Source organism: Schistocerca piceifrons, chromosome 2 (genome assembly GCF_021461385.2).
Source record: "Schistocerca piceifrons isolate TAMUIC-IGC-003096 chromosome 2, iqSchPice1.1, whole genome shotgun sequence".
Classification (NCBI taxonomy): domain Eukaryota; kingdom Metazoa; phylum Arthropoda; class Insecta; order Orthoptera; family Acrididae; genus Schistocerca; species Schistocerca piceifrons.
This window is the reverse complement of record NC_060139.1, coordinates 810945907-810965695: the sequence shown is the minus strand read 5'-3', so window position 1 is coordinate 810965695 and position 19789 is coordinate 810945907. Positions and strand designations below refer to the sequence as shown.

Sequence of the window (19789 nt, the reverse complement as noted above, 5' to 3'; positions counted from 1 at the left end):
TCATTCGTAGTAACTGTTCCTCATTTGATTCTGTAGCTCTCATATTTTTGTGTATGTTTGAAACTTTTGTTTCTTCAGTGCTATTGCTCCGCGATTACGTAGCGGAGATAAAATTGGAACTATTTGTGTCTTTGCAGTACCAGTAATTACATTTTTCAGTTTATGCCACATGTCATCCGATGATTGCAACTTGTTTCAACCTCCGCTGTAAAAAAATTAGGAATATGGACTTGGTGCTATGTACATTTTTAACTTCTTTTAAAAAAGTTGTTCGTGCCATATTTTACTCTGCACTAAGTTCATTTTGATTTATGTAGCTTTAGTATGATTTTCATGCTGACCGAGTATTGATCGGTGCAAATCTTATCACCAGATTACACTGATGCTGACGAATTTTCCCTCACCATCGGAGTGTGTGCAATTTTAAAGCAGCGCACACGCGTTTTCAGAATGAATGATTTATTCAGAAATCCTTCTCCTAGGCTGTTGCTAAGCCACTTATCCGAATTATCCTTTCTTCCAGAGTGCTAGTCCAGGAAAGTTTGCAGGAGATGTTCTGTGAGGTTTGAAAAGCACGAGAGAGATAACAGAGCAGTGAAGCTCTGCCCACCCCTTGTGACTGGGTAGCCCAGTCGGTAGAAGCATTGGTCGTGAAAGGCAAGGTCTCGAGTTTGAGTTCTGGTTCGGTATACTGTTTTAAACTGACAGAATATTTCAGAATAGCGCACACTCCGCAATAGACTGAACTCTGCTGACTCGAACTTTTTCTTTCTTTGTCCTACTGCGTTACTTCTCTTTGTTAGATTCCTCCATTTTTTCGTCTGTGCGTCTTATAACTTGCCCGGCCCGTAAACAAGAATGATAATTAGTTCATCCGGATGTGTCACAAGTTCTACAAAAACTACTCGCCCACTGTACAGCAATAAAAAAACATTTTACTTGCATCTAGTTTCTTTGACAGAAATTATTTCTATTCATGTACTAAGAAAACTGCTCTGCAGTGTTTGTTCCAGAAGTAACCTTTCTTAAGAATTTGATTTTATTTACTTCTCATAACTTTAGTAGGTACCTTTTCTTTCCGTTTAATAGGTTTTTGTGTTTCCACAATAACTTAATTCATTGTACATTAATTGTGGTTGTCCCGAGAAGAATATAAGACTAATCTCCTAAAATAATTTTCTTTCTTAAAAGGACACATTCTGTGTAAATGTGCAAGGAAACTGAGCAGGTTTCCCCTTTACCGTCCTCAGGAGAGTGTCATCATATCATACTTGCTCACTTTCTGTTTTCTAAAACGAAAAGCCATCATTGCACTCACCTTCCTCCATAGTGAAGTAGCTGTTGCCTTTATTTAAGGGAACGTTAGTAGTAAATTAGTGGGCGTTCTGGCTCAGTGAAATATCTTATTTTAAGATCATACACATGGTTCTGGGAAATCAAACCCCTGCCTTTACCCTTGGGTAATTGCAAGAGGTACTTTTAAGGTCGGGATGTAACCTGAAAAGTGTCACATGCCCCCTCTCCGCTCAACCCCCATCCATTTCACTGACCATGCTGCAGGGCAGTGGCGTATAATTCATTCAAGTTCAGGATGTAGCCTTATACCCCACCCAAGCATCTTGTGACTGAGTGACGAAAAAATTAAGGTCGCCCATCCATTGTGCTGGTTCTGGCTCAGAAAACTATATAAGACAAGGTCGCCAACCCCTCTCTCACTGCCAGTCTCTAGGCCAATAGAAAGATTGGAATCAAGTCCCTCCCTCCCCTTTACCCTTATATTTTTATTGCAACTACACGAGTTCCGTGATTCAGGTGAAAGGACCATTAGGGCAGAGTTACGCTATTTAAAAATGGTGATAAATATTACCATAATTCATGAGGTAACATACTGTGGCATTACACTGTGTGCCTGGAATGAGGCGTATTTTCTGTAATTCAGTAACATCATGGTCCATTCTGCAAAACAGCAGTAAATATTTACGTAATATATAAAGTAACACACTTTGGCAATACAGTGTGTGACTGGGCTGCACTGAATAACTATAGCTAAATGACATCATGGCATTTCCTATAAATGTATCAGCACCTCCCATTGTTGTTTGCCATTTTTGTTTAATTTGATATAATTTTACCGATTTTATCTAAATGCCTACATCCCCATTCTGAGATATAGTAAATATGTGATTCTTAAAATGTTTAACAGTTAGCACAGTGCAATATTTAAATAAATACATCGATTTCGCGTATTAAACAACTAGCACAGTACGACTTTCTTTTTTAACAAATACGTACATATCTCGCATTAGACAAATAGCATACTGCAACAAATAAATTTCTACGAGGAACTCGCTCCTGCTTTATTTCCGTGTTAAAAAATAATAGCATCACTATAATGATGCATTAGAGCAGTCTGACACTGCAGTTTACTTCTAGATAACGACAGAGTATCCGAAGTGTACACACACACACACACACACACACACACACACACACACACACACACACACGCAATGCAAAGCTAAATTTATGTTGTAAACAATTATCCCCAGTAGCGTACGACGAGATACGATAGACGTGTACTTTTGTTTAAAAAACAAAGAAAATAAGTGCCAGATTGAATCACACGTGTTAATCGTCTCTGTGGGCCACACGATTCTCGCCATAGCACAACTGCTGTGCAGTGGCTCAGGGGCTACTGCTGCTGCTGCGATGGGTAGATGCAACCAGATGCTGCTGACCACCTTGTCTCATCACAACCTGAAGGCTGGGGGAGTACCAGTGAGGACGTCAGTCACACACCACACTGGTATTTGCAACTGACAGGACTCAAAAAGCCCTAAACACTAGAATCTGCTGGAAAAATCCCGCACATCTGGTAAGTGGTAAGAGAGAGAGAGAGAGAGAGAATACGAGCGAGCTCTCTTTGTACCACCAGAGCCCACCAACAGTCAAGATAAGTCATGCCTCCGTCACAGGCTTATTCTGTCGATGGGTGAAGCAACCAGAGGACATGGAATGTAGCCATTTCTAATAAACAACCAGAAATTGTTTTTATTCCGTGAGAATATTTCCAGTAATGAGTCGTTTTTAAAATCATCACATCAGAATGGGGCAGTCGTTTATCATTTGATTTTTTCTTCTTCATTTTCCTAAAAACTCGTTCCACAGCTACGAGATTGGTGGGTTTCTGCGATTTACACATGACAGCGAATAACCACTGTCGGTTCTCCTCTTTCACTGAAGACGAATTTATAAACCAAGCAAGTGTTTCTCTCGTCAATGCTGGAAACTTTCTGATGTCTACGTACAGTATTTTCTTGGTATTTATTTCGTTAACACTTGTTTATTTAAACTTTATCCATTTCCATAGTTTTGTAGTAATCTACTGGTCAGTGCACAGATGGGTCAACCGTATGAATGTACTGACAGTATGGATTACTGGTCAGTTATAGTTTGTAGCGATACGATACTATCAGGATTAAATTATTTATAAATACGTACGCCATTGAGCATGTCTGTATGCTCATGGACTTGTTACACCATCCTCCAGATTAAATCTTTGTGTTTAAACTGCCATGGAGTTTTCTTTTGAATGTTTCCAATTATTTTCTTTCCCTCATAATACCTTTTATAGGAATCTTTTATCATTTTTATATAGCGGCTTGTCAAATCCAAGATACAATTTGTGGCATTCGTATGTAGCATATGTTTTCTGTCGAAATACCCAACACAGTATTTAATAAAGTTGAACGACGTATAGGAAGTCGCAGTGAATTCATTAGATTTTTCAAAACAAGACTATTTTTTTTCTCACAATTTGTTAAACCTAGGCCGCCTTCTGTAGGTGATTTCATCAGCTGAATCAACATATGGGTGTTTTCGTGCTTTATATTTTATATCAAGGGCCATGACTACTTCAATATATCACAATTTGGACAGGGCCAGTACGTTTACTTGTTCAGTCCTTTGAATGATATTCAGTTTCTTTGTACTATTCGCTGAGCTACCTCACAATTACGTCAATATAACACATTCAAGGCGGTAGTGGAAAATACCAAGCACATGTACTCAGGAATAAAAGAGTGTAATTTTTCGTTACTTTATTTCATCAAGTAACTCCAAGTAAAGTGGTCAGATTAGAAATTTGAGTAACAACCATGAACGCCACCACAAATTAACATCAATATTTCTCTGAAACATGCAAAATTTAACCATTAAATTAGATAACAGCTCCTCCGTGAATGCAACACTTTCCAACAGCTTTTACAGAGTAACTGCCACGTACGGCATTCCAAACATGTATCCTTCTCAAAAAAAATATCAGTTATTGTACAGAGGGGGTAATACTCACCAATGACCAAAAACACATATAAAAAGCAATTATAATAAATGCCTAAAATACAATAAGCAATTAAAATCTTTTACACTCTAAAATAAAGAAACACCTTACAGAAAAAGCCTCGATGGTGAAAGACAGGGAAACATTTTGGGCAATGTAACTTCAAAACCAAGTAAAAGCGCTACTCGTAGAACAGATCTTAAATCAAAGAGTTCTAACTGGATAAAAATTTAACCTTTGACTATGGCTTGGAATAACAAGATTTTATCAAATAAAAAAAATTCTGAAAAGTCTCTTCGAAAGAATCTAGAGCGAAATCAATCACAGGATAGCCAAAAATCTTTCTTTCTTGAAAAGCGGATTACTAATCTTACCCAAAAGCTAAGCTATAAAAATATATTTCCTTCTTAAAACAAATTAAAATATTTAAAAACATTTAACAAAAATAAAAATGCCTGATGGTATACAATTTAAAAAAAAAACCGCACCTATAACCACCAAAATGTGTCATCAAAATGCAGAAAGACACTCTGAGAAAACTAAATACTCAAGAGAGCGTTGAACAGCCTGGCAACTGTAGCCACCCTTCGTCGATCTGCTGTCGTCGACTTCTCTGACGTAAGATATTGATGTTGTTATCTGCTGTATAAACATGACTTTTCGTTATATCTACGCATCAGATGGAGCAGCCACAGACATATTCACTGTAACGGCGACTAAATTTCGGGTTTCATAATAATAATTAATGTTGACTTTTTCCACAGTCGATCACTCTCAATTTGTTGCTGCATTACCGAACACAAGATAGTTATAACGTCTTTGGATGTTAGTTATTGTTTCAACTTCCTATTTCCGACATTCCGACTTATGCGCACAGTTTCTGATTTTGTGTTGTTTCTATCCGATTGGAAATGAATATTTAACAGTTCTTAAGTCACAATTGACGCTTCGTAATATTTCATAATCGAACCTTTCGCCATCCATAGATATAGTTTGGATCTTGCGTAATATTATCGTTAACTAACTCACACGCTGTTGTGGAAATCACATTTGTTTCTTATTAACAACATTTGATAATAATTAAATGATCATGAATGACTGCGTTTTGTATATAGAGAAAAGGAGGGTTGGTTCTACAATTACTCTTAGCAATTATGGCAGCTAAAATGTCCGTGATTTTTACAGTTCGTCACTCAAAGATATTATAATAAGGACTATGGTCCATTACTATACTTCGGTACAGTCATTCAAATTTCGTACGCGTTTACTTCCACAAAGCTAAGTGTCTAATTCTGTTATCGTACTCAATTTAATCTCCCTTCGTGTAGCCCACAGATGATGATATAGGTTATTCGGCATGTATTAGAGTTTAATACTGAACGCTACTTTCTGTCGCGCACATGATTTCTCAAATATTCTGAGTCAGTGACCTTACGGCAAAAATGTAAGTTTCAACTTAAGTCTCGCCGGTATCAGTCACTTTTCTTGCAGTTTAACAGAAGTGCCTTATCCCTTCAGTACCACATCACACGGAAATGCCAGCCATACCGCACGCTGCAGCTACGTAGACTTATTCAGAGCTCGGAAAACAAGAGAACTAACAATATCCGCGCATCATTCATATAATAGAATTTAAAAACAAAAGTAGCCGAGTTGAACTCTCTTTAATTTCCCTGAGGTGCTACTTTTCTGCGGGCGTTATTCTGATGACAGATTATATCTCGATAATTTTAATTAAAACATTTTCAATGTTATTAATTAATCCGATATTATCGATCACCTCTCCCCTACATGAGAATAAGCCTGGTATAATTATTCTCGATTAAAAGAACGGTTATACAACACGATGTACCACTCGCAGTATGCAACTTGAACAAAAATGCTCGCAAACACCACCAAGACAAACAGGTTAATCAGTTGATTTCATTAACACTAGAAGCTGACAAGTGCTTTCGTACGAAACTATAAGGCTCGCCGTTTATTGGTTTGAGTTCTTCTTTCTTTTTACGCTATGAAAATCCAGAAGCAGTAGGCGGATAGCAGCCAAATTAGCAAATGACACCGGCTGTAGTTTTTGCGCCTGTTGGCTCTTAGATAATCTACACAGCACATTCACCAGTGCATGTGCCACATGTAATCTCGATGGAAAACAGCGGTAAATATTTAACGACGCCCATTTGTAGTAGTGGTCCTACGTAACCAACAAAAGTCTTATCGACTGAGCTATTTTACTTGGAAGAGTACAACAGACATGGATGCGTGATGGGATTCGGTATACCTACCTTACATAATTCACACTAAACGACTAATTTCCTAACGTCTTCAAGAAGTCCTTTTCAAGCCAGGAACTCCTCAGTTTTTTGAACTGTCTTTGTTTCTTTTTTCTTTCTTCATCAGTCTTCTAATTGGTCTGATGCGGCCCGCCGCGAACTCTTCTCATCTGCCAACCTCTTCGCCTCTGAGTAGCACTTGCAACCTACGTCCTCAGTTATTTGCTGATGTATTCCAACCCCTCTCCTTCTATAGCATTTGTACCCTCTACAATTTTTACCCTCTGTGTCCCCTCTAGTGACATGGGAGTTATTCCCTGATACCTTAACAGGTGTCCTATTGCCCTGTTCCTCCTTCCTGTCAGTGTTTACCATGCATCCCTTTTCTTGCCGATTTTCTGGAGAGCCTCCTTATTCCTTAGCTCACCAATCTATCAAATCTTCAGCATTCTTCTTAAAAGTAAAGTTCGAAAATAACATATGATGACGGACGGTCATATAGTAGTTTTAAGATCTTTGGTCCTCTGAAACCTGTTCAGTTGGGATAATTATATGTATAAGAACTGTACAGTAAATAAGGAAAATGAGATGTTTTATGGATTGAACGACTTACCGGGGTGCCGCTTTTTTACAGTACCGTGATACTGTTAATAAAACTTACTACGGAGGGCCAAGTAGGGGCTCAACATGTTCTTGTTTTGTCGGAGGAGTTTTGGACTTTATTTTTACAAAGAATGATGCAGGTCAACATGACTCTGGGTGGATAACAGCCGCAATTGTACGTTGTGGTAATGTTAAAGATAAGCTTGGGTTTCCCCACAGCTCATGTCTGTCTACCTTACGATGCTGTCCTCAAAACGTACATTATTAGAAATTTCTTCCTCAAATTAAGGCTCTTGTTTGATACTTGGAGCATTCTCTCGGCCAGGAAAGCCCTTTTTGCTGGTGCTAGTCTGTTTCTTATGTCCTCCTTGTTCCGTCCGATATGGATTATATTGCTGCCTAGGCAACAGAATTCCTTAACTTCACCTACATCGTGATCACCGGTTATAATGTTAAGTTTCTCGCTGTTTTTATTTTATTTCTGCTACTTCTCATTACTTTCGTCTTTCTACCATTTACACTCTGTCCTTATTCTGTACTGATTAGACTGTTCATTCCACTCAGCGGATCCAGTAATTATTCTCCACTTGTAATGAGGATAATGTTATCACTGATAACCTTTTACGTTGAATTTTAATTCCACTCCCCATTTTTTTCCATTCTCCCTTATATCATTCTTGTCAGCAGCTGGGCTGCGTGAGCTGTGAAGCTGATTGTGGAATAATTCTCACATTTTGTGGTTCTTGCAATCTTTGGAACTGTGGGGTTGATCTTTCTCCGAAAGTCAGTTGGTATGTCGCCAGACTCACACATTCTATAAGCCAGCGTGAATAGTCGCTTTATTGCCACTTCCTCCAATGATTTCAGAAATCCTGGCTTATTCGCCCTTTTCCAAAGCTCTTTTAAATTCTGAGTCTAACATTGGATCCTCTCTCTCTTCTATATCGACTGCTGTTTCTTCTCCTATCACTTTACCAGACAAGTCTTCTTTCACATAGGGGCCGTCAATGTACTCATTCCACCTAACCGCTCTCTCCTCTGCATTTAACAGTGGAATTTCCATTTCTCTTTTAATGTTGCACCCTCACTTTTAACTTAACCGGAGGCTGTTTTGACTGTTTATATGCTCAATCACATTTTCAGACAATAATTTCTTTCTCTATTTCTTCACATTTTTTCTGCAGCCATTTCGCCTTAGCTTCCTTGCACTTCCTGTTTAGTTGATTCCTAAATGACTTGTATCTCTGTATTCCTGAATTTCCCTGAACATTTTCATACTTTCTTCTTTCATCGATAAAATGGAGTATTTCTTGTGTTACTCATGGTTTCCTCGCAGTTACCTCGTTTCCACCTATGTTTTCCTTTCTATGTTCTGTGATTGCCCTTTTTAGAAATGTCCATTCCTCTTCAACTGAAATGGCTACTGTGCAATTCCCTATTGCAGTACCTATAGTCCCAGGGAACTTTAAGGGTATCTCGTCTTTTCATAGTACTTCCGTATTCCATTTTACTGGGCGCTGATTTTTCCTCACGAGTCTCTTAAACTTCAGCCTATTCTTTATCACTTTTAAATTATTATCTGAATACGCCTTGTAATCCAGTATCTGGTTTCGGAATTTCTGCCTGACCATGATGTAACCAAACGGAAATCTTCCCTTATCTCCCGGCCCTTTCTAAGTATGTCTCCTGCTCTTGCGATTCTTGAACAGAGTATTTGCTTTTACTTGAATTTATTGTGAAACTCAATTTGTCTTTCTCCTGTGTTATTTCTAGCACCAAGCCCATATTCTTCCATAACGCTTTCGTCTACTTCTTCCCGTTCAACCGCTTCAAATCCCCCATGACCATTACATTTTCATCTCCTTCTGCTTACTGAACTACCTGTTCAGTATCCTCATATACTTTTTCTCTATCTTCAGATCGTGTTGCGTCGTCGGCATGTATACCTCAACTATTTTTGCCGGTGTTGGATTGCTGTCGATTCTGATGAGAACAACCCTCTCACAGTAAGTCAGTCTCTGTCCTACCTTCCTCTTCGTAACCAATCCCACTCCCGTTACATCATTGTCTGCTGCTGTTTATGTTACCCTATACTCGTCTGACCAGAAATCTTTGTCTTCCTTCCATTTTAATTCACTTACCCCCACTGTATCTAGATTGAGCCTTAGCATTCCCCTTTCCAGATTTTCAAGCTTCCATACCACGTTCAAATTTCTGACATTCCACACCCCGACTTGTAGAATGTTTTCCTTTCGTTATTATTCAATCTTTTTCTCACGGCCATCTCCACTTTGCCAATCCTTTCCCGGAGATCTGAATAGGACACTAGTTCGGAATCATTCGCCAGTGTAGAGATAATTATGACTCTTTTTCAATTACCGGTCACACGTCCTGTGGGAACACGTAATGTGTCTTTAATGCAGTGGTTTCCATTGCCTTCTGTATTCTCATGCCATTGACCGTCGCTGATTCTTCCGCTTTATATGGGCAGTTTCCAACCCCAAGGGCAAGAGAGTGCCCAGGACCTCTATCCGCTCAGTGATACTGTGATACAGGCTAGGTGGCTCTTCATGAAACATACAACTCAGCGAATCAGCAGTCTTATTTTCAGATCTGCGTACAAACTTAACTTGGAATTTAAATACTAATATACGTACCAACCATCAGCCCATGAGAGTGGTTTCCTAGCCGTAGCAAGTACCCAGATCATTGCCTGGTTATCAGTTTCTAAATCAAAAGTTTTCTAGAGCAAATAGAACAGCTAAAGCCTCCAACTCGCACACCGAGAACTGAAGTTCAGTTTCGGACAAGGATTGTGAAGCATATGTTACCTGGCTGCGTTCGCCTTCCTTTTTCTAAAGGAACATGACAGTAAGTCCACTATTAGACGCATGTGTCTGCACCTCAGAAACCCGGCTTAAATGAGGGAACTTCAAAACAGGAGCGCTACCTAGCTAAAGCATCTTTTGAGAACCAAAGGCTATCTGGCTAAAATGAGACAAATTGAAAATTTCCTCCTTTTGACGCAGATGACTGAGCTGCAATAATTAACACATGAACGTCTGTCAACTGAACTGGGACACAAGTTCAGTACGATGAAATAATAGTAAGGGTATAGAAAGTCAAAACAAGAGGACTACTATTCGATAGTCACCTGGAATATTCCATGTGGCAGGTTGTTCTAACTGTAATGCGTTACATGGAATCGATGTAATAGACGGAACTATTCGAACCTTGTTAAAAGGCATATTTTTAACTTCTGGTAAGACACTTTTCCGATGGAATATGCTCTCAATCCCAGTGCCTGTAATACTTGTACGCGTTGGTGTACTTATTTCACAACCAGAGCCCAATTTTGATGTCAATGTTGAAGACCAATTCATTTTATATAAACGGTACTACGAGCAAAGCTGCATAGCAATAGCAGACAAACCAGCAAATTAAAGAAGCAAATAGACCGTGACGCGCTATCATTGGAGCAATTGTCCATATCGCTCATTGTTGATGCCACTTTACTGTATGTTCTACAGCGGTTAGACAGAAGATGAACTAGAGACGTTGTACTGAAGAAGGAATGAAATGTGGAGTGTAAGGTCCCGTCGACGTCAAGGTTATCTGAGTAGGAGCATAAAATTAGATTCTGAAGGGACAGAATTGGGAAAACGGCCATGAGCTGTCGAAGAAACCATTTCGATATGCGCTCAAAGTGATTTAGTGAAAGCACGGAGAAATCTATACAACTGCGTTCTTATTTGGGTTTGTAATCTTCCATGCAGTATGGGCCACCTAACATGGGGAAGTTACACGAGGTGTTTTTTAAATTCAATATACACAATAGTCATACTGCAGCAGTATGAATGTTAAGTCGTTAAGTCGTAACGAGTTGGAGAGAGGAGGAAAAAACTTTAAATAGCCTGATGCGGTTACTTTACAAGAAAATGTAATGTATATAACTTTTTCATGTGTTAGACAGTTACGTATTTAACTGTACTTAAGTTAAATGTAACATTTAGTGGAAACACAGTGAAAATCAAGTACTCTAATGCTATCAGTTCGTTAGTAATTATTACATGGATTGGTGCATGTCCTCTTAAAAGGAATGATTATGCAGTGACGCACTTCCATAACGACAGACACCACAAGTTATAAGTTATGTAAACCTAAATCTGGGGGTTCACACAGACTTCTATTTTTCAGAATCTTAAGAGGTGCTTATGTTACGCCTCATTACAATTACGCCAATTCCGCATAGATTACAATGAGCTGGGAAATTAAAAAGCTCTGCGGCACAGTGGATGTTTTCTAAATAGCTCTTTCAAAATTCATAATAATTTTAGTTATGCAATCTGAACATTATTATAGTGTATAAAACAAGTCTATCAATGAACATCATACCACCACATATCAAAGCAGACTCTTACTAACCAAGTGATGAAATCGATAACGTAAACGCAATAATTAAACACGCTTGGACATAATTACTGACATAAATTTAATTCGTATGTTACTATACAATTCAATGAATTTTTAGATACACCTTGTGTCACGAGACTTCATCTCGTGACTGCTGCACGGAAGGTAGATGGAGAACCTTTTAATTACACTGCGCAACAAAATTAAAGGTTCAATTTTTCGAAACCACGTAATTGTTTCCCATTGAGACTCAGTTTTAAATTCGTCTCAAAGGTGCCCACAACATTTCCTTGTAAATGTGCAAAAGCGTGTCGCCCCGGGCTCAAGCGAAAAAAGACCACAATGTTGAAGTTCACGTGAGCTGTAGGGTGGGTTAATGATCTCACATTGGCACCAGATTTCACAAAAATTCTACTCAACGCCACCATGAAAGTGTCACACGTTGAGAAGGTCGCTAAAGCCCCTTCTCCCCACATTTCACCCCTTCCTTTGACATCACTGCGATGGTGGTCACAACCATGACACCGAGCGTTAGAATCCCGCGATTTTCTTGTTGGTGGTCAAGGGAAACGTTTCAGCCATGCCAACTTTCAGAATCCATACGCAAAGGCTTCAGGGGGTGGCACAAAAGGCGTAAATGAAACCTTTCCCTCTGACGTTGATTCTCACACATTTCGCAATCAAAAACGACATTTCGCACTGAGATGAACAGCAAGAAGAAGTTTTTGACAACCTTTGACACTACTGACACCCTCGAATGTTTCAGTACTTCTCTAAGCATCCCTATTGAACCTGATCGCACCCATTTGCAGTGCAGCGCGACGGCAGTTTTTGCTCTCGCGTATCGATTAGAACCATTACAGATCGTTCAAAACCATTCAACAAAATTTGAATGTGATCCGAAGCAGCAAAGGGTACTTATGCTTTTTCAGGCCTCCCGCTTTCTGTCCACCTGTGGCGTGATCATACGGAAATACAACATTAACATGTGCACGAATAAAACGGCAAAGAGTCATGTTACAAATACACTTGTCAGTGACTGCGACAGCAATTCAGCCCGACGGTTACTCTAGAGCCTGAAGGTAGGCAAACCTCTCCCAGGCAGTACCAGAGATTTTCACCTTTTCCTGCTCCTACTCACTTCCTACATTCGGCCTACCCTTCGGTTTACAGGAGCAGACGCACGCGCCGCCTTCCAGGCGGGATACAAAACGACTGATATATCGTGTTGAGATTTCTGTAGGTACAATTGCAACGTGCCCAAAAATGGTGAATGGATGGCACAGACGGTGCTGCGAACTGGAAGTCTTCGAGGGAACCAGTGCCGTTGTATTGACGCACATAATAATGTTAGTATCCCACTTGTTCACGCTGCAGGTTCAAATGGTTCAAATAGCTCTGAGCTCTATGGGACTTAACTTCTGAGGTCATCAGTCCCCTAGAACTTAGAACTACTTAAACCTAACATCACACATCCATGCCCGAGGCAGGATTCAAACCTGCGACCGTAGCGGTCGCGCGGTTCCAGACTGTAGCGCCTAGAACCGTTCGGCTACCCCGGCCGGCCACGCCGCAGGAGGGCGGAAAACAGGAGACTTGAAAAACCGTAAGTACCTTTTGCAGGTCGGATCACTTTCAGTTTGCATGGAATGGTTTTTAACGGTCGCTAGCGGTTGCAATAATCCACGAAAGGATAATGTTCTACGAGTCGAGGCGTGGAATATCAGAAGCTTGAACGTGGTAGGGAAACTAGAAAATCTGAAAAGGGAAATGCAAAGGCTCAATCTAGATATAGTAGGGGTCAGTGAAGTGAAGTGGAAGGAAGACAAGGATTTCTGGTCAGATGAGTATCGGGTAATATCAACAGCAGCAGAAAATAGTATAACAGGTGTAGGATTCGTTATGAATAGGAAGGTAGGACAGAGGGTGTGTTACTGTGAACAGTTCAGTGACCGGGTTGTTCTAATCAGAATCGACAGCAGACCAACACCGACAACGATAGTTCAGGTATACATGCCGACGTCGCAAGCTGAAGATGAACAGATAGAGAAAATGTATGAGGATATTGAAACAGTAGTGCAGTATGTAAAGGGGGACGAAAATCTAATAGTCATGGGCGACTGGAATGCAGTTGTAGGGGAAGGAGTAGAAGAAAAGGTTACAGGAGGATATGGGCTTGGGATAAGGAATGAAAGAGGAGAAAGACTAATTGAGTTCTGTAACAAGTTTCAGCTAGTAATAGCGAATACCCTATTCAAGAATCACAAGAGGAGGAGGTATACTTGGAAAAGGCCGGGAGATACGCGAAGATTTCAATTGGATTACATCATGGTCAGACAGAGATTCCGAAATCAGATACTGGATTGTAAGGCGTACCCAGGAGCAGATATAGACTCAGATAACAATATAGTAGTGATGAAGAGTAGGCTGAAGTTCGAGACATTAGTCAGGAAGAATCAATACGCAAAGAAATGGGATACGGAAGTACTAAGGAATGACGAGATACGTTTGAAGTTCTCTAACGCTATAGATACAGCAATAAGGAATAGCGCAGTAGGCAGTACAGTTGAAGAGGAATGGACATCTCTAAAAAGGCCATCGCAGAAGTTGGGAAGGAAAACATAGGTACAAAGAAGGTAGCTGCGAAGAAACCATGGGTAACAGAAGAAATACTTCAGTTGATTGATGAAAGGAGGAAGTACAAACATGTTCCGAAAAAATCAGGAATACAGAAATACAAGTCGCTGAGGAATGAAATAAATAGGAAGTGCAGGGAAGCTAAGACAAAATGGCTGCAGGAAAAATGTGAAGACATCGGAAATGATATGATTGTCGGAAGGACAGACTCAGCATACAGGAAAGTCAAAAGAACCTTTGGTGACTTTAAAAGCAACGGTGGTAACATTAAGAGTGCAACGGGAATTCCACTGTTAAATGCAGAGGAGAGAGCGGATAGGTGGAAAGAATACATTGAAAGCCTCCATGAGGGTGAAGATTTGTCTGATGTGATAGAAGAAGAAACAGGTGTCGATTTAGAAAAGATAGGGGATCCAGTATTAGAATCGGAATTTAAAAGAGCTTTGGAGGACTTTGTAACACCATAGCTCTAATACTCTACTGGTTTATTTTGCCTTTTGTTTTATTTAATGTTACATCGCTGAGCTTCTGTAAATATGTTTGACTGAATAGATAACACAAAATTGTATACTGCTTTCTTTATACAAACTTTAATGTCATGGTTTGGTTCTATGCTGTGTAGCATATCTTTCATTTAAACACTTTGTCCGATTTGGAGGGAACAAAACTTACTGTATATAATTGTAATTTTGTGTGAATAATTTTTGGTATAAACGTCAATATGCGCAAATGTTCTGTTTTATTTAATGTATTTGGTTGCTGTTATATAAACTGCTGATCCTCACTTAGGGTTCCTAGTTAGATTGTACGTAAAAGGTGTAGTGGTTCCCCTCGGGAACGGAACTGTGTAGCGCGTGCAAATTGTGGTTGTGGTTGGCCTAGGTGGAAAAGGTGGAACTGATAGTCAGTCGGGGACGAGCTACGAGTCGGGGACGAGCTACCAAACTGTGCACTGCCAAGTAAAAGATGAATATTGTGCTGGTTCCGAGAGAGGCTTTGTCTGCTACTTTCCAATGTCTCGGATGGACGGATAAATAGCTGGAACTATTCTGGAATTTGTATCTATCATCGCCACCAAGAAATGGCAGAGTCTAGCAATTCTGTCTGCGAATCCATCTACCAACATGCAGTTGCCACCACGTTGCGCAATCACTGTAACGTAATACTGTAATGATGTACAGTGAAGGATCAGCTTAATGGAGGTGTTAGTGTGCTCAAATATAAGGTAATTTATATCTGAATTTATGTACCTACCCTGATTTTTCTCCTCATCATAACACCTCTCAGGTTCCTTTCCGTTTGAACTAAAGTAATTACCGAGTGTCCCTACTGTAAGAACATTTATGACCTATGTTATGCTAATTAATGCCTCTTGAACTTAGTAAAAAGAAAGTTAAAGTTAATGTGGCAAGAGAGTGAATTATAGTAAATGTTGTTTGCTGAAAATAATTTTCCTATTAAAACTGCTTACTAAAGTGCTGTTGCCAACTGAAAAATTAAAAGTTCTTAAGACTGAGGCTTATAAAGTTTTGCTTAGCAAATGATCACCTTGATATCTGTAGTAAATTCAGAAAGGTGAGTCAGTTTATTGCAATTTTGTCAACATTGTGTTTCGCTGTAGTAAAAGTGGGAAACTGCAATAGTAGGAAATTATACTCATGTTTGCTAAGTGTATGTTTCTCTTGTGTATAGGAAGTGCATATTAATAATATAACAGGATCCACAGTTTGTCTATTGTATTAATGCTGGGTAACAAGTAATGGGAAGACCACTAATTATAAAAACCATAATTTCTTTAAAGCCTGAACGTAATAGGGTGTTTCGGTATCTCTTATAATTTTGCAAATAGTTTATGCTGCTCCAGTTGTTAGCTTCAATCCTAAAACATATGTATGTGTCAGAGTTCATTGCATTCGCGTGTGGCAAAGTATAGGTTGTGTTTATCCACTAAAATCAATAATAACTATTTTCTTCAACGAGAATGTTAATCATTCTCTCGCCTAGTTAGCCTGGCGACCGTTTTCTTTATCCAATAAACAGTGCAGATAAACAAAATTTCGATTGTTACTGTTCAAATATTTACGTAATTCTGACTTTCATTTCCGATAAGCCACCTCCGTTAGGTACAACACCGTCAGCATAACAAAATTCCTCTCAGAGGGTAACACTGCTCTGTTGCTTTATACCATAATTGCTTCAACAAAATAATTCTGTTTTGCAAACTGCCTCCAGCTTCGAGGTTATGGTATAACAGTAGGAGACAGGAGTGTAATAACTTAAGGTCAAATAAGGCAGAAGGGATAGATAACATTCCATCAGAATTTCTAAAATCATTGGGGGAAGTGGCAATAAAACGACTATTCACGTTGGTGTGTAGAATGTATGAGTCTGGCGACATACCATCTGACTTTCGGAAAAGCATCATCCACACAATTCCGAAGACGGCAAGAGCTGACAAGTGCGAGAATTATCGCACAATCAGCTTAACAGCTCATGCATCGAAGCTGCTTACAAAAATAATATACAGAAGAATGGAAAAGAAAATTGAGAATGCGCTAGGTGACGATCAGTTTGGCTTTAGGAAAAGTAAAGGGACGAGAGAGGCAGTTCTGACGTTACGGCTAATAATGGAAGCAAGGCTAAAGAAAAATCAAGACACTTTCATAGGATTTGTCGACCTGGAAAAAGCGTTTGACAATATAAAATGGTGAAAGCTGTTCGAGATTCTGAAAAAAGTAGGGGTAAGCTATAGGGAGAGACGGGTCATATACAATATGTACAACAACCAAGAGGGAATAATAAGAGTGGACGATCAAGAACGAAGTGCTCGTATTAAGAAGGGTGTAAGACAAGGCTGTAGCCTTTCGCCCCTACTCTTCAATCTGTACATCGAGGAAGTAATGATGGAAATAAAAGAAAGGTTCAGGAGTGGAATTAAAATACAAGGTGAAAGGATATCAATGATACGATTCGCTGATGACATTGCTATCCTGAGTGAAAGTGAAGAAGAATTAAATGATCTGCTGAACGGAATGAACTGTCTAATGTGTACACAGTATGGTTTGAGAGTAAATCGGAGAAAGACGAAGGTAATGACAAGTAGTAGAAATGAGAACAGCGAGAAAATTAACATCAGGATTGATGGTCACGAAGTCAATGAAGTTAAGGAATTCTGCTACCTAGGCAGTAAAATAACCAATGACGGACGGAGCAAGGAGGACATCAAAAGCAGACTCGCTATGGCAAAAAAGGCATTTCTGGCCAAGAGAAGTCTACTAATATCAAATACCGGCCTTAATTTGAGGAAGAGATTTCTGAGGGTGTACGTCTGGAGTACAGCATTGTATGGTAGTGAAACATGGACTGTGGGAAAACCGGAACAGAAGAGAATCGAAGCATTTGAGATGTGGTGCTATAGACGAATGTTAAAAATTAGGTGGACTGATAAGGTAAGGAATGAGGGGGTTCTACGCAGAATCGGAGAGGAAAGGAATATGTTGAAAACACTGATAAGGAGAAGGGACAGGATGATAGGACATCAGCTAAGACATGAGGGAATGACTTACATGGTACTAGAGGGAGCTGTAGAGGGCAAAAACTGTAGAGGAAGACAGAGATTGGAATACGTCAAGCAAATAATTGAGGACGTAGGTTGCAAGTGCTACTCTGAGATGAAGAGGTTAGCACAGGAAAGGAATTCGTGGCGGGTCACATCAAACCAGTCAGTAGACTAAAGACAAAAAAAAAAAAAACTAAAGTCGACCATTCGCCTTCTCCACTAACGACTTTACGTGCTCATTCCATTTCAAGGCGCTTTGCAGCGTTAAGTGTAGTTATTTAATCAAAATGACTGTGTCAAGTAGTGCGCCACTGAGACTGTATTCAAACATTACTAGATTGTTTCTACTTCCTGTCTGCATTAACTTACATTTTTTTTTCTATATTTAGAGCTAGCTGCCATTCATAAGATTTGAATTTGTTCTGAGTCATTTGTATCTTCCTGCGCCACTCAACGACGACACATTCCGGTAAATCACAGTATTATCAGCAAATAGCCGCATATAGCTGCTCACCCTGTATGTCAGATCCTTTATGTGTACAGAAGATAACAGCGGTGCTATCACACTTCCAAGAGCTGAGAATACTGTTACCTCCTGAGGAGCACTCGCCGTCGAGCCAGTGACTTATCTCATAGTTTAATCCGTATGCTCGAGAACCTGCCTGCCATCCTTTATCCATGGTTCTCGGGATATCATGTAAGAAAAGGAAACCTGAGTCATTGGTTCAAAATACGGACGGAAGTGATGAAAAAAAAACCTGCTAGAAGTCAATCTCAGAGTGATGAGTAAGGAACTCAAAGAAATTCAGCAAGGCAGACTGAAAAAAGGCAAACCCGCGTTTCTGGCATTTGAAGAGTTAGAGAAATCCTTCGACAATTTTCACTGGAATACACTAGCTGAAATTGTAATGGCAGCAGGGAGCGAAAAATTATGTGCTACTTGTACAGAAACGACTGCCGTTCCAAGACGAAGGACATGAAAAGGAACCGGTAGTCGACGGTGGACTGAGACAGTGTTGTAGCCTGTCATCAATGTTATTCGGTCTGTATAGTGAGTAACCAGTAAGGAAAAGCAAGGAGAAATTTGGAAAGAGAATTAAAGTTCAGAAAGAAGAAATAAAAAGGTGACGTTTGCTAATGACATTGTAGGTCTATTGTGGCGGCGAAGGACAGTTGAACTGAACAGATAGCGTCTTGAAGAGATGCATCAAGCTGGACATCATCAAAATTAAGACAAGGGTAATGGCGTGTAGACAAAAAAAAAAATAAAAAATAATAAAAATTAAAAAAATTAAGCGATGCTGAGGGAATTAGATTAGGAAGTAAGACACATTTACTATTTTAAGAATCTTACTATCTATGCAGAAACATACTACCTAATGCCCTCAGCATCCCCTGATGAGTTTTACTGTTGGGGCAGTACCATGAACGACAGTGACCGAAGTGGAGAGGATAGATAAGATCCATCTAAGGGCGTCAAGGAGTCGTCAGTCTGCTAGAAGAAGGAAGTGTGTGACACAAATATTGTAAAGGTTGACGAAAGCTTGAGTGTAGTTTTGGTTGAAATGCGTTGTAGACTGCAAAACCTGTGCAGAGATGAAAACGTTTGCGCGGGATAGTCTCTGGAGCTGTGTCAAACAAATATTAGGACTGAATGTCACAACAACAGTGTCACTCAGGCAGGGATTAGAAATTGAAACGTTTATAATCAGAACGCTACCCCCAATCCTGCTGCTGAGTCGTCCAAATAGGTCAGTGCCAAACAAATTGCTTTTACAAATTGCTTTTACTAAATCTTACGTGGCTACGTCTCACTTTTGTTCTTGCACATGACAGGTGACTTAAATGCATAAACACACACACGCAGTCACACTTACATAAAATAAGTAGAAATATAAAAAGAGAATAATACCCACATGATTTTTTTAGATTGAAAACTCATTTTTCTGTTTTGGCTGACTGGTTGCG

The 19789-nt window shown here is 39.6% G+C and overlaps 1 protein-coding gene across 1 annotated transcript in view; it reads left to right on the top strand.

Moving 5' to 3' along the window:
- Positions 1 to 19789, top strand: part of LOC124775886 (glutathione S-transferase D5-like) — a 76823-nt gene that overhangs the window by 23535 nt on the left and 33499 nt on the right. The window lies entirely within an intron of this gene.